The 12,299-nt window shown below is 34.7% G+C and overlaps 1 protein-coding gene across 8 annotated transcripts in view; it reads right to left on the reverse strand.

The window, feature by feature from the left end:
• Positions 1 to 12,299, reverse strand: part of SEMA3A (semaphorin 3A) — a 437,330-nt gene that overhangs the window by 409,173 nt on the left and 15,858 nt on the right. For all 8 annotated transcript variants that reach the window (XM_016219560.2, XM_016219559.2, XM_087821124.1 and 5 more), the window contains exon 3: positions 11,085 to 11,167. The gene's annotated coding sequence lies outside the window, so the exon portion shown is untranslated. The remainder of the gene's footprint in view (positions 1 to 11,084; positions 11,168 to 12,299) is intronic.

The raw sequence follows: 12,299 nt of genomic DNA on the forward strand, positions 1-12,299 counted from the left end.
CACTCAGTATGTACCAATCACTCCTTTTGGTGCTTTAATGTTAAAATGGTATGTGGAACAAGTTAGTCTGTGACATAATCCAAATAGAACTTTGTTTTTGTCTTCCACCATGTTTAAAAACATTTTTCATAATGGTTATATTCCTTGCCCACAGAAGAAAATTCGCAGGCCCATAAGTTCTCTGCTCTTTCTCAAGTAAAAGATAGCTTTGAAATCACTTAAGTCATGAAACACAGCCTCATTTTAGAATTAGAGTATATAGGGTGTCCAAAAAATATATATACACACGCTTTGAATAATTACAGAGGCAGTGTTTATTAAAAATACATTTCATTTTCAATATTGAGCTATCAGCTATAAAAGTATATACATTTTGGGGGGGACACCTTGTATATATATCCACCCAAGTTTAATCTGATTTAACAACACATCTTTTTCCACCTGCCTGTTCAAGTTAGCCTCAGCCTGGAGGGCTAGATGGTACCTTGGACCTGGAAAAGGCTAGAAGCTGACTGTTTTTTCTGGAATGCCTTTGTGAGTGGTTCAGATGTCCCCAACTGGGGCTGGGATGCTCTCACCTGCAGTTCCCCTCTCTAGGCTTGAAGTGATGTAGGAAGCACTCCTTTACCCCTTATTCTCCTGAGAACAGATGCCTAAAGGTTGGCAATTATTCTTACTAATAAGATGTCTTCATAAACCCTCCCGCTCTCCATCATTGACCATGTAAACAGTCTCAAAGGGTAAACAGTTTCAAAGGATTACTGGTGTTAAGAAATTTCCTTCAAAAATCTGAATGTGGTGATTTTGCACCTCAATTTACAATTTTCCATTTTTCAGTTTTTGGTGTCTAATTGATGTTTCAATTATACTGTGTGTTATTTAATTTACTCCTTAGCATAATTGTACAGGGATAAATCTAATCGCCTTTGTGCACTTGTGGAACTGAGTTTAATAGGAGCTAATAAATTGTTATAAGTTATAGACCACATAAAAGATTAAATCAGAAATCAATTCTAGGTACTAGAGTTTGGATCCATGACCCTAAGCCCTGAACTATACAGCCTCTGATGAAATTCCTTTTTATGATCTGGCCGCTATGTACTTTGTAAGCCACTTTGCCATTTTCAGTGCATTCCAACATCATTGACCTTCTAAGAACTCTTTTCATTTACCAACCTATTTTCACCTTCTGCCTTCACACAGACCATTTTCTCTACCAGAAATAGCCCTCTCCTTTTTCTTCCTTTGATACTGATTACCTACTGAACTCTTATTTTCAAGACAGCTGATTTCTTGATCTTACCAGGTGTAAATACTTCCTTCAACACGCCTGCAAATAACAGTATTATAAAAGGGTTTTCTATTTTTTAATAATTTGTTTACATTTCTGCCTCCCCTGCTAAAAGCAGATAGAGACTATATTCTGTTCATCAAATCCTAGAGGAAATGTTTGTTGAATGAAAAAATAATAGACTCTGTGTAGGCTACAAATGGTGAAGTTAAATGCTTGCTAAGAATTCTGGATAGAAGGGTAAATCCTTGGAAATAATCTAGTCCAACAAACTCATTTAAGAGTCAAGAAAATTTAGGGCCACAGAGAAAAATTTACTTTTTGAAGGCACACAATATTGTATTTTTAATTTGGAAATCTTCTTACTCCATACCTTGAGTATTTTGCATTCTTTATTTACACAAAACTTTCAGCAAGGTCATGTGGCACAATGCCAGCATACAGAACCTTCACCCTCATCTTTCTAAGGCCTAGCAGATGTGACCAGGCTGTGCCAGGACCACCTGGGAGTCATTCCTAAGTGGCAAGACTTGTCTCACTTATGTAAAGGTTATAACTACAATGCACAGCAGGTGCTTAATTTACTGCATTCAAGGTCATTACAAAGGCACTTTGCTAAGTTCTTAGATGCAATGAAGCTCATATCACAGTAATAATGTTAACTTTGCTCCCTCTCCTTGTTTTTTCAACTATTTAAGCCAATCGTTTTCTGTTATCTATACTTTTTATTGTAAGTCCTTCTCAGAGGTAAGGTATAAATTATAAATGAGTGAATGAATGATCAAAAGCATGATATCAGTTAAAAATAATAATTTTAAAATAAAAATTAGTGAGAGAGGCAGAGAGAATTCTTACCTTTATGTTCAGTAAAGGCTGCTGTTAGATTAAATAATCTGGTTCCAAGGTTTTTCTAATAAAGCTTTATAAGTATTTGATTTATATCAAGAGTGGTTACTTTTTTCATTTTTAAAAATTCTCTGCAGTAAAATGCTCTTATTTTTGAAAAAGGTAGGTCAAATTTTGCTTACTTTTCAAGTTTTGTTTTTGATAATATCAATATGTTATAAAAGTATAAGCAATTTTCTCCTTTTTTAATCTCATTTCTGGAAAAGCAAATAAAATGGTCAAAATTAAGGAATTTTTATCAAAAATTTTTGAGAGTTTAGAGAAGTGATTATTTAAAAAAAAAATAGAAATAGGCTGACCTGTAAGTCATACCACATGTGTTTTAAAAGTAATGCCCACGTTTTATGTATTGATATTTTTGAATAATAAACTTTCTATCCATCTCTAGGAAAGGGAAAGTATGGTTATGTATATGAATGATGTAATATTACTTCCTGCCTTTGGGAGACCTTCTCTCTTGTTAGTACCATTTGACTCTAACCTTGTAATCTTTCAAGAATGTTTTTGGTCATGGGCCTTCACCTACCAGTGATTTCATCCAGATACAGTTTCCGTAGCCTTTACTGGTTTAAACAGAAGGAGAGAGCACACCATCTGAACAAAATAAAATGTCACCATTAAATTGTTTTTTGCAGCTTAAGGTACACTGTAATGATATTTTTCCAGCAGCTGCTTTCGGTTGGATTTAAAGTTTAGAAAAAGCTTTGCATTCGATACAAAATAATAAAGTGCAGGTTGCGTTACTTCCTTCTTTTGTGTCCCAAACATAAGGAAAGCCTTTGTGTTTTACACGGTAACTGATGATCATTAATTTTTTTTTGTTAACCTAAATATTTGCCCACATGTGCTAAATGGGGTATATATGAAAGTGCTTTTGAAAAAAGTAAAAGCATTCTTCTGATAAATATGACTGTGACTTGGGTTAATTTGTATGGCTTCTTACATACAGTTGATTTCTTCTATAGAACAGTTTAATTGCTTATGCAAAATAAGATGTCTCAGTGATAAATCTGTTCTTGTTTCCAAGAGGTAAGGATTTCTTTCATATATAATCACAGTAATTAATTCTATTTCCCACTCATGCTATTTGTTGTATTCATAAAGAATATAGACTTTAGAAAAATACAAACTTAAAAATACAAATGGTTAAATAAATGAATAAAATGAAACAAAAACATGAAGTATTGAAACAAAAATCAAAGCAAGAAAGCTTTCATTACTTCTTATAATAGCACAGTGAATAAATATTCACCAATTAATAGAGTTAGTCTTAGATAGTCTAATGAAGAATGGGGAAAAGAGAACAAATCACTGAAGATTCCTTAAGTGTTTGGGATTCCCTACCATTATAATACATAAAGAGTTCATAAATCCCCTGTTGCTTCCATTATCAGAAGTTTCAAGGTCAAAATTAAATAAGAAGTGCTTTCCTTGTAAAGAATGCCTTTAACAAACTTCATTTTTATTTCTCTTTCATTAAGCCACATTTGTGTTCCTAATCAAAACTTGGAACTAGGCTGTGAGAGAAAGCATTTGAGAAGACAAATGATCCTGTGGATGGTAGCAGACAGTAATGGTTGTGAAATATTGTTAAAAAATAAACTAAAAAACAAAAGAGTGCTCTCAAAGGTGAAAAGATGGAAGAATACACACTGGACGTTGGTGTGTGGGTCTTACCTTGCACTGATGCTAAAAACTGAGGCTTATATATAGATAATACCTAATACTTACTTACTTACATATGGTATATAGCAAAGATTGTACATACAAATCCCAGAACTCCTTCTCCAATTAACTTTTCATTTTTTAAACACGTATTATTTAGCAATATTCCTTAGCATGAGCTCTAGGAAAAGCTCTATAGGAATAAAAGTAGGCCTGTCCCAACCTTGTCCCCATTCACCCACTTGGCTGTCTCAGTGAGATTTGAATTCTTTCTCCTTCAAGACTGTACTTGACATCTTTTTTTCATAATTGGATTTCACATATAAAAGTATTTGGGTCAGAGGGAAAATAGATTATGATTCTCTACTGGCTAGCAAACAGTAAAGATAGGAACACTGAGTAGAGAGAGAAACAGGAAAAAAAAGAAATGGTGCTAGGTTTAACAGACCTTCCAACAAACAAGTGAAAGACTAAAATGGGGAATTATGATATTTAATCATGTATTACAGTAAAAACTCTGACATTCATAGCCAGCACTACACAAAAATGAAACATTTAAGCCAGATGGACACTGAGATTAAACTATTGCCCCTATCTTTTGTGATGTTTCTTTTCTGTCCTGAGTCATGAAGTATTTATTAATGCTTATGAGTGGCCTTGCAAAAAGAAGCTGCTTTTAAACTGTGGGGATTTTCCCCCCCCCAGCAGCATTTCTGTTTAGCAATCAGAGTGACTGCTTGACAGTGTCATTTTTAAAAGACTAACATTTTTCTGACTCTTCATATCCATATCTCCCTTAATAAACAAATGCATGAAGCTTTAAAAAGGTGCAAGGAAATCTTTAAAGGAGGATCTTTTGGTGCCCTTTTCAGTATAAGATTTTTAATAAAAGGTTGCAAGTGTTACTTAGTGTCAATATATCTCATTTTTCCATGGCATAAAGGAAGAACTATACACAGGAAGAATCAAAGGACCTTGTAATCTAGAGTGACTGTTAAAAAAGCAGAGCTTGGATTTGTAGGACAATAATTTCAGTCTTTTGAGGGATAAAAATAGATTGTGTTAGCAACCTCTCCCAATGGCTTTATATCCTCATGGGAGAAAGAGGGAGCGAAAGAGTTATGAAACTTAGACCTGAAATTGCTAGAGTGCAACAAAATCCCCAATTCCCCTAGCCAAAAAGAGACAGTCTAAACCATCCATATTTCTATGCATGGTTTTTTTTCTGGTTTCTAGGGAAACATGCTTTTATACCTAAGGCTGACTTGGGAAATCTTTTTTGAGATCTCTTGTCCCAGTAAAAATTTGCTGTTTCTATTGTGAACAACAAATTAGGAATAGTGGTCCTCCAAATTATCTGACTCTCAGATTTTTTTCCCCCATAGTAGCTTAAGTTAATGCCCAGGATTATTATTAATTGCATTGACTTGACACTGATTGCTATCTAAATTTAATAGAGTTTTAAGAGACTAACTCAATGAACAGTAGTAGATAGCTCTGGGGATTACTTAATCTCAAATTGAGCACCTAGGCTATAATAAGATGTTAATATGTATGGCTGTAATAGAAAAAAAGTATATGTGAATATACATGTGTTTATATCTCCATATAAGTAAAATAGAAATGATAAATTTTTTCCTGAATTGAGGAAAAGTTAGCTTAAAGTCATGGGGCTACAAGGGATAATTGAGTCACATTATCCTATTCTCTGACTCCAACACATTTCAGGAATATGAAGAAATTTTGAGAAAGGCTTTGGACTTTGATGGGATATGAATTTAGGGTAAGGAGGAGTCCAAATAGACATCTAGACATTAAAAGGCAAGATCTTAGCTAACATCTTAAGTAATCGAAAAATAGGATGAAATCCATTAGCTTTGTATTTTTACTGGTCATGAAGCTTCTACTGATCTTTGTTCCATTTTTAATCTATATTTCACTTGTCTCTTTTCCCAACATATTCTCCAGCCTTTTTCAGGTAAGCCATGCCACCACCACCCCATTTTATTCATATAAGACATTCAGTGTTTGTCAAATTACAAAGCACCTTTAACTACTTTAGACCTAAATAAAAGTCTTCTTTTAAAAACAAATTCATACGCCAAAAAGGATCATGTCATATAGAGGTAAATTCAATCAGAAATCAGTATCCTGCTCTGAAACTTTCACCATGACACTTCACCATATTGTTTCAGGGGAACGTAAGCCGACTAAACCAAGATACAGAAAAGTCATAGTAAGCTTTAACAGTGGAGAAGGAAATTCTCAAGCGTAATGAAACACTGACATTCAAGAAGTAAAGTAATATTCCCTCTCACCAAATGGCAGATGATGTAATTTATTAACAACACTTTTTTTTTAAATCCTCACCCAAGGTTATGTTTTCATTGATTTTTAGAGAGAAAGTGTGGGAAGGAGAGAGAGAGAGAGATCAGTGTGAGAGAACATCAATCGGTTGCCTTCCATACTTGGCCAGACCTGGATTGAACCCACAACCTAGGTGTGTGCCCTGACTGGGAATCAAACCTGCAATCTTTTGGTGTGTGAGGCAACACTCCAACCAACCGAGTCATCTAGTCAGGGCAACAACAGCTTTTGATATTGCTATCAGTTTAGAGTGATGCTCATATCATTGCTAACACTTCCAAAAATGGTGCGAGTGACAGCAAGGTGGGTACTGCATATTTGTGCTACAAAACTGGACTTTGGAGTTCTACTAACTCTAGATACAAACCTAAACAATTTACTTAATCTCTTTGAGCCACCATATATGCTTTCCTCATAGAGATTTTATTTTTGTTTAATAAAAAAAGACACTACGCACACACACAAATATATGTGCATAGATAGAGTACCTCATACCTAGGTACTTATTAAATGTGCCCTTTTTCTTAATTCCTCTGAAGGTCTTAACACTAATCTTTGTGTTTAATTACTTTATTACTTTTCATAATTTTAACTGAAAAAAATAAGATTATAGGAATAAAAGAAATGGGAAAGATTAAAATGCCATCAACAGATAAAACTTAATATTCCATATTTAAGTCAAATATAATGCATGTGTTAATTACCATGAGAATGGTTGGGTAACAATATCTGATTATTCAGACAGTGAAAGAACTTAGAAGAAATTTTAAATCATAAAAAGAGCTTCAAAACTATGGAAATTACCTTCAATACTGGTTCAAAGAGAAAACTTTTTAAATGAAAACATATAAAGGACAAATATAATTAACAACACTCTACTGAGGCAGGACTGAGTTAGAGTTGTTTGCATACCGTTTCTAAAGGCGAGTCCAGCTGCCTGGGACACACACAGGCTCGGCCCTGCTGCAGGATCAGGATCAGCTCAAGAGCCTTCTTGGCTGTGTGTGTCCCATCGCTGCAGCAGTGGCTCTCAGTCCCATCTCCCAGGAGTGCGACGCTCCCAACCATTTCACTTTCCTTATCTCTCGGCCTTGGCCAAAAGACACTGTAATTCTGACTTTTCTGGCTATAATATGAAGCATGATAAGATTAAAGAAAATAAATGAGTTAAGCCTGAGCTTTCCTTGCTGGAAGCAACAGTCTTACCATTATTTTAGATGAAAAAAAATTTTAAAAAAAGGTGCAAGATAAAAAATGTGTATATGCCTCAAATAGTAGCACACAGAAACTTCTCCCAGAACAGGGTGAAACTGGTCTTTGAGACAAGTGAAACCAAAGCTTGTTCTCAAAAGGTAGGTTGTTTCCCAGAGACTGGAAGGACTATGGGAAAGCATGGGTGGGAAATTCTGCTCCCTAATCAGACAGGATGGAAGCCGGGCGGGTAGGCTCCCTTGGCCCTTAGTTATGCCAGGATGGTTCCTCCTTTTTTTTTCTCAGAGAAACATTTGAAATGAGCACAACTATTCCTCCTTGTAGGCTCTTTTACACTTGGCATTTTGTCTTCTGGGTAGGTGTGATAAAAAATATGAGCTTTTCCCCCTCACAGGGTGAAAAAGAATTATTACTATCTGGCATTATATGCATTTCCTCTGAAGAGTGTGTGAAGCACATCATAAAATGTTAATTAATAGCCAGTATTCTTCAATACATCCCTGGAGATGGCAAAAGCAGGTGATAATCCTCACACCCCTGACTTCTACCCTGGGGGAAAAAAAGGCTCATCCACAGTAAAAACTGAGAGAAAATACAAAGGACCAGTGGGAATGAATGTTTATATGCATTTGATCAAAAGAATTGTCACTGTTTAAGGGGATCAGAAAGCTTTGGAGAAATGTTAGAAGTTTTAAAAAGTGAAGAATTGGAAAAAGAGGAGAAAAAAATAAAGTATAAGAAAAGAGAAAGAAATAGAGAAGATGAAGAAAAAAACAGTGAAGCATCTGTGACATCACTCTTCTGCCAGAAGGCCTCAGATGGACCTGAGGCGCCAGAGTTCTCACCCCCACCTCAGGAGTGCTGGGTCCCAGGGGTGCTGGGGTGACGTGAGGGGGGTGGGCACAGCCCCTCTCACACTCCCTGGTGAAAGTGCATTTTTACTCTACACATTTGATCTGAAATGTCCTTGCAATGATGAGTTGTCGGAAAGGTAGAATCTGTTTTTGTGGTTGGTTGTTTTTCTGTCTGCGTATGTGTGTTTGTTCACTTGGTGTGAGGGTGTGTGTGAATGTGATGACTGGTTATGCTGTTTCTTGTCATTGGCTTTGGTAGTGTGCTGACTTGCTCTTTTGAGGTTAAAAACCCCAAATGAAACAGATATCGTTTTCTTAAATTCCTTTCTACTTAACATTTGAAAAAAATCTCAAGCGAGAAAATACAGTTATACAGATGTTGGAGCAGATTTTATTGGGGTGGGTTGAACACACTGACCTAACTCTTTTACAGATAATGTAAGATGAAAATAAATTTCAAGAACAGTCCTTAAAAGAAAAATTCACCTAACATTCAAACTAGTGTCTTAGCTGGGAAGTAGGAGGCATCCCTTATTTCCTTTATTTTTCCCCCCAATCTTTAATAAGAATTAGTGCTGAACAAATATTTTGTTAACTAATGAGTGATGGGTTCAGGTATATGGATTTACTTATATACCTCCTGATTACCTGAGGCACTCATTCCTGCTCTCACCTGAGACACCAGAGTCAAAGAAAGACAGCCCCCCCTCCCCACTTCTCCCTAGGGAATAGTCTCTGCCCTTGCAGTTTTCTTTAAAAATGTTTCAACATTAATCTTAGAAGATGCTTTGTTCTCTTCTGATAGGCTTTATCTCTATTTTTCATACAAATCTTGGTTAATATTTACTTTGGAAAAACATGCAAATAATACCAGATTTACAAAAAAAGAAAAAGAAAAAGAAAAAAGAAATACCCATGTTAGCAAATTTTTATTTTCTTAAATTTTTATATTTTCTTAGAACCTGGAGATAAGGTGAAGATAATTTAAGAATCTTTTAAATGTGTCTCATTCATCCAAGTGTAGAGCCAACACCCAGGTTACAGTCTGCAAAACAGTGGAGTAGGGTAGTAAAATCTAAAGTTAGTTTTAATAAATCGGGGTGACAGTACTTAATTGGAAAAATTGAATAATTTCATTTAAAAAATAACCCAAATGTCTAATATATGCTAGGCATTCAGGTGCCAAAGTAAGAAGATAAAAGTGATAAGCAAATATAAAAATTATTTTATTAATACTGGGAATATTGTTTTGTTATTCAAGTATTCAAATAATAAGGTATTAGGATCATGTGATTCTCATGCACAACCACTCAAACTAATAAATAAACAAAAAGTGATACAGCAAAAGTATAAAAACTGCTAGTAAAGAATTTACATTTTATATAGTCCAGGATCTTTAAACTTCCCCTGAAACCTAATGTAAGACACTAACTTGCCCAATATCAATATGGTTTCATTTGCTCCTAATTGTATAATAATTAAATTAACCACTTCTTGTAACTTGGAGACATAGCTTCAGTTATTAATTATTGCTATCCATGTTCTGTAGAAAAAAATTAAGATAACATTTTAATCAGTTTTCCAGTATTTAGCCTTTAATATAGCCCTTAGCGCTCATATTAAAGGAAAGAAGCTTGTCTTATTCCTACTTGTCCTGCTGCAAGTAAAAAGCATTATAGAAAAGTGGCTGGCACATGTTTGTAAAAGGAGAATAATTCGAAATGCATCCTTAATGGATACATGAACCAAGTTGTCAGCTGTCAGAAGAGAGGTGCATTGGCAGACTGCATGAAAGGTGGAGGGATTAAGCAAAAAACATATATATATGTGTGTGTGAGTGTATATATACATATATGTGTGTGTGTGTATATATATATATATATATATATATGTACCTATATATATAATCACATAGACATAAACAACAGTTTGGGGATAGCCAGAGGGAAAGGGGGTATAGATGGGGGTGAGCAAAGGAAGAGAAAATAGAGATGGAAGGAGACTTTGCTTAGGGCGATGCGCACACAGTGCAGTGTGCAGGTGATGTTTTATTGAGTTGTACACTTGAAACCTGTATTCCAATAAATTCAATTAAAAAAGAATCTTAAAAAAATTCATCCTTAATATGTTTATGTTACTGTGTCAATGACAGCATGACCTAAAGTATTCTTGAAGTAACCTGGTTTCTCAGGCAAAGATACTCAAATAAATAAATGTATATATTGGAGAAGACATTCTGAGAAGATGAAGAACAGAATTTACTTCCATTTATTTGCTTAATTTCTGAGCTATCTCTGCATTTTTTTTTTCACCAAGTTGTGTGAAAGTAATGTCAGTGTATATGGATATATAGGGATATGTCCAAGCTATTTTTCCTTACATATAGTGACATGGGGGTATGGAGTCCACTAAATAAAAAGTCAAAGAGTTAATTAATATGGTTTTAGGATCTTTGTACCTCCAAGAGCATCATCAGAACCATACATGACTGAAAGACAAAAATGCTTAGAGAGTGAAATAACTATACGGAGAGACATTTCTGTGAAAGCTATTGATTAATTCTCAGAATACATGGTCAATATTGGATTTGCTTTGTCTTTGGGGATCTTCATCTACCTAGACTGGCTTTTGCCACATCCCCCTCTTATCACCACCTTCCTCAGTTAGGTAACTAAATTCCACTTGAACAGCTAACCAGCCCATGCCCAGGTAACATCTTTCTAGAGTTGAAGATATCACATTACACTCATTTGTTTTTCCAGTAAGAGTTAACATTTGTTAAAATTTACCTTGAAATGTTGCAGTTGTAAGGGAGACCCTCCCGGGCCCTCAGTTGCTCACACCTTCTAGTAATGTCAGTTTCCTCTGGAACCTGGAGCAAAAGGGAGCATTTTGACAAATCTAAAAATAATCCGTCCATTAGTATCAAGTTACTTTCCTGAATATAGCAAGGTGCTCTTTCTGCCTCCTGCATACGCCACCCTCCCACACGCTATTCTTCCTCTCCCTATGTATTATGTTCAGAATTCAATGGCAACTTCACTGACATACTACTTTTTCCCCAAAGATTAAGGTCTTAAAACATAATTCCATATAAAATTAAACCCAAAGCTTTTTGCAACTTTGAAATATTATTTTACTACATTTATAGGTCGTGATGGAGATCTTGGTGAAAACGAACTATGACATAAAATAAACAAATTGGAATACATTAATTAACACTTGACATTTGTTTCTTTCCATAACATATAATTATTTTATATAGATTTTGTAAAAACCCAAAAGAAAAAAATATTGATTTTTGTAGACTACGAAGAATTATATAAATGGTGTTATTATTTCAATAAAATTGATTATATCTATGGACAAGAATATTTACAAGAACAAATCTAAAATGCTATGTTTAAAGAGGACATTTCATTTCTTTTTACCTGTTATTTGACATCAGAAAATATTTCAGAAAGTCACTATTCTTAAAGTGATTGGTTGCTTCTACATGTCTGGAGTTAATATCACATAAGATTTTAGCAACAGCTTTAGGAAAAGGTTATTTATTTTTTCAAATACATTTTCCAGTTTAATTAGAAATGATATGTGATACTCTCATGATTATCAATCTTAAAAATGGTACTTTAAAAAAGCATTGTCTTTTCTCTTATCAAATATATCCTAACATGCTCCTCAAAATAATGTTCCAATTTGGTATCTTTCCTTGAACACCTGGAAAATTAATTAGCATTTACACAAAGAAATGGAATCAAATGTTCTCTAAAATACATTTTTTATAGCCACTCACAGAACAATAAAAACATTCTACTAAGGTTCTTTTCAATGCTAAAAAATGCATTCAGTGGGGTCTGTTTGGGGGGATTGTAAGGGGAGAAACCTGGGGTGCTTAAAGGTTAATGGACAGTGATTAAGGTTAATGGCTGAGTGCTTAAGGTTAAGTGCTGTATTTACATAGCTGCCAGTTCTCTAGAAAAAAAAAGTTTCATGTCTATCAA

The sequence above is a fragment of the Miniopterus natalensis genome, chromosome 10 (assembly GCF_054644295.1).
Source record: "Miniopterus natalensis isolate mMinNat1 chromosome 10, mMinNat1.hap1, whole genome shotgun sequence".
NCBI classification, from domain to species: Eukaryota; Metazoa; Chordata; class Mammalia; order Chiroptera; family Miniopteridae; genus Miniopterus; species Miniopterus natalensis.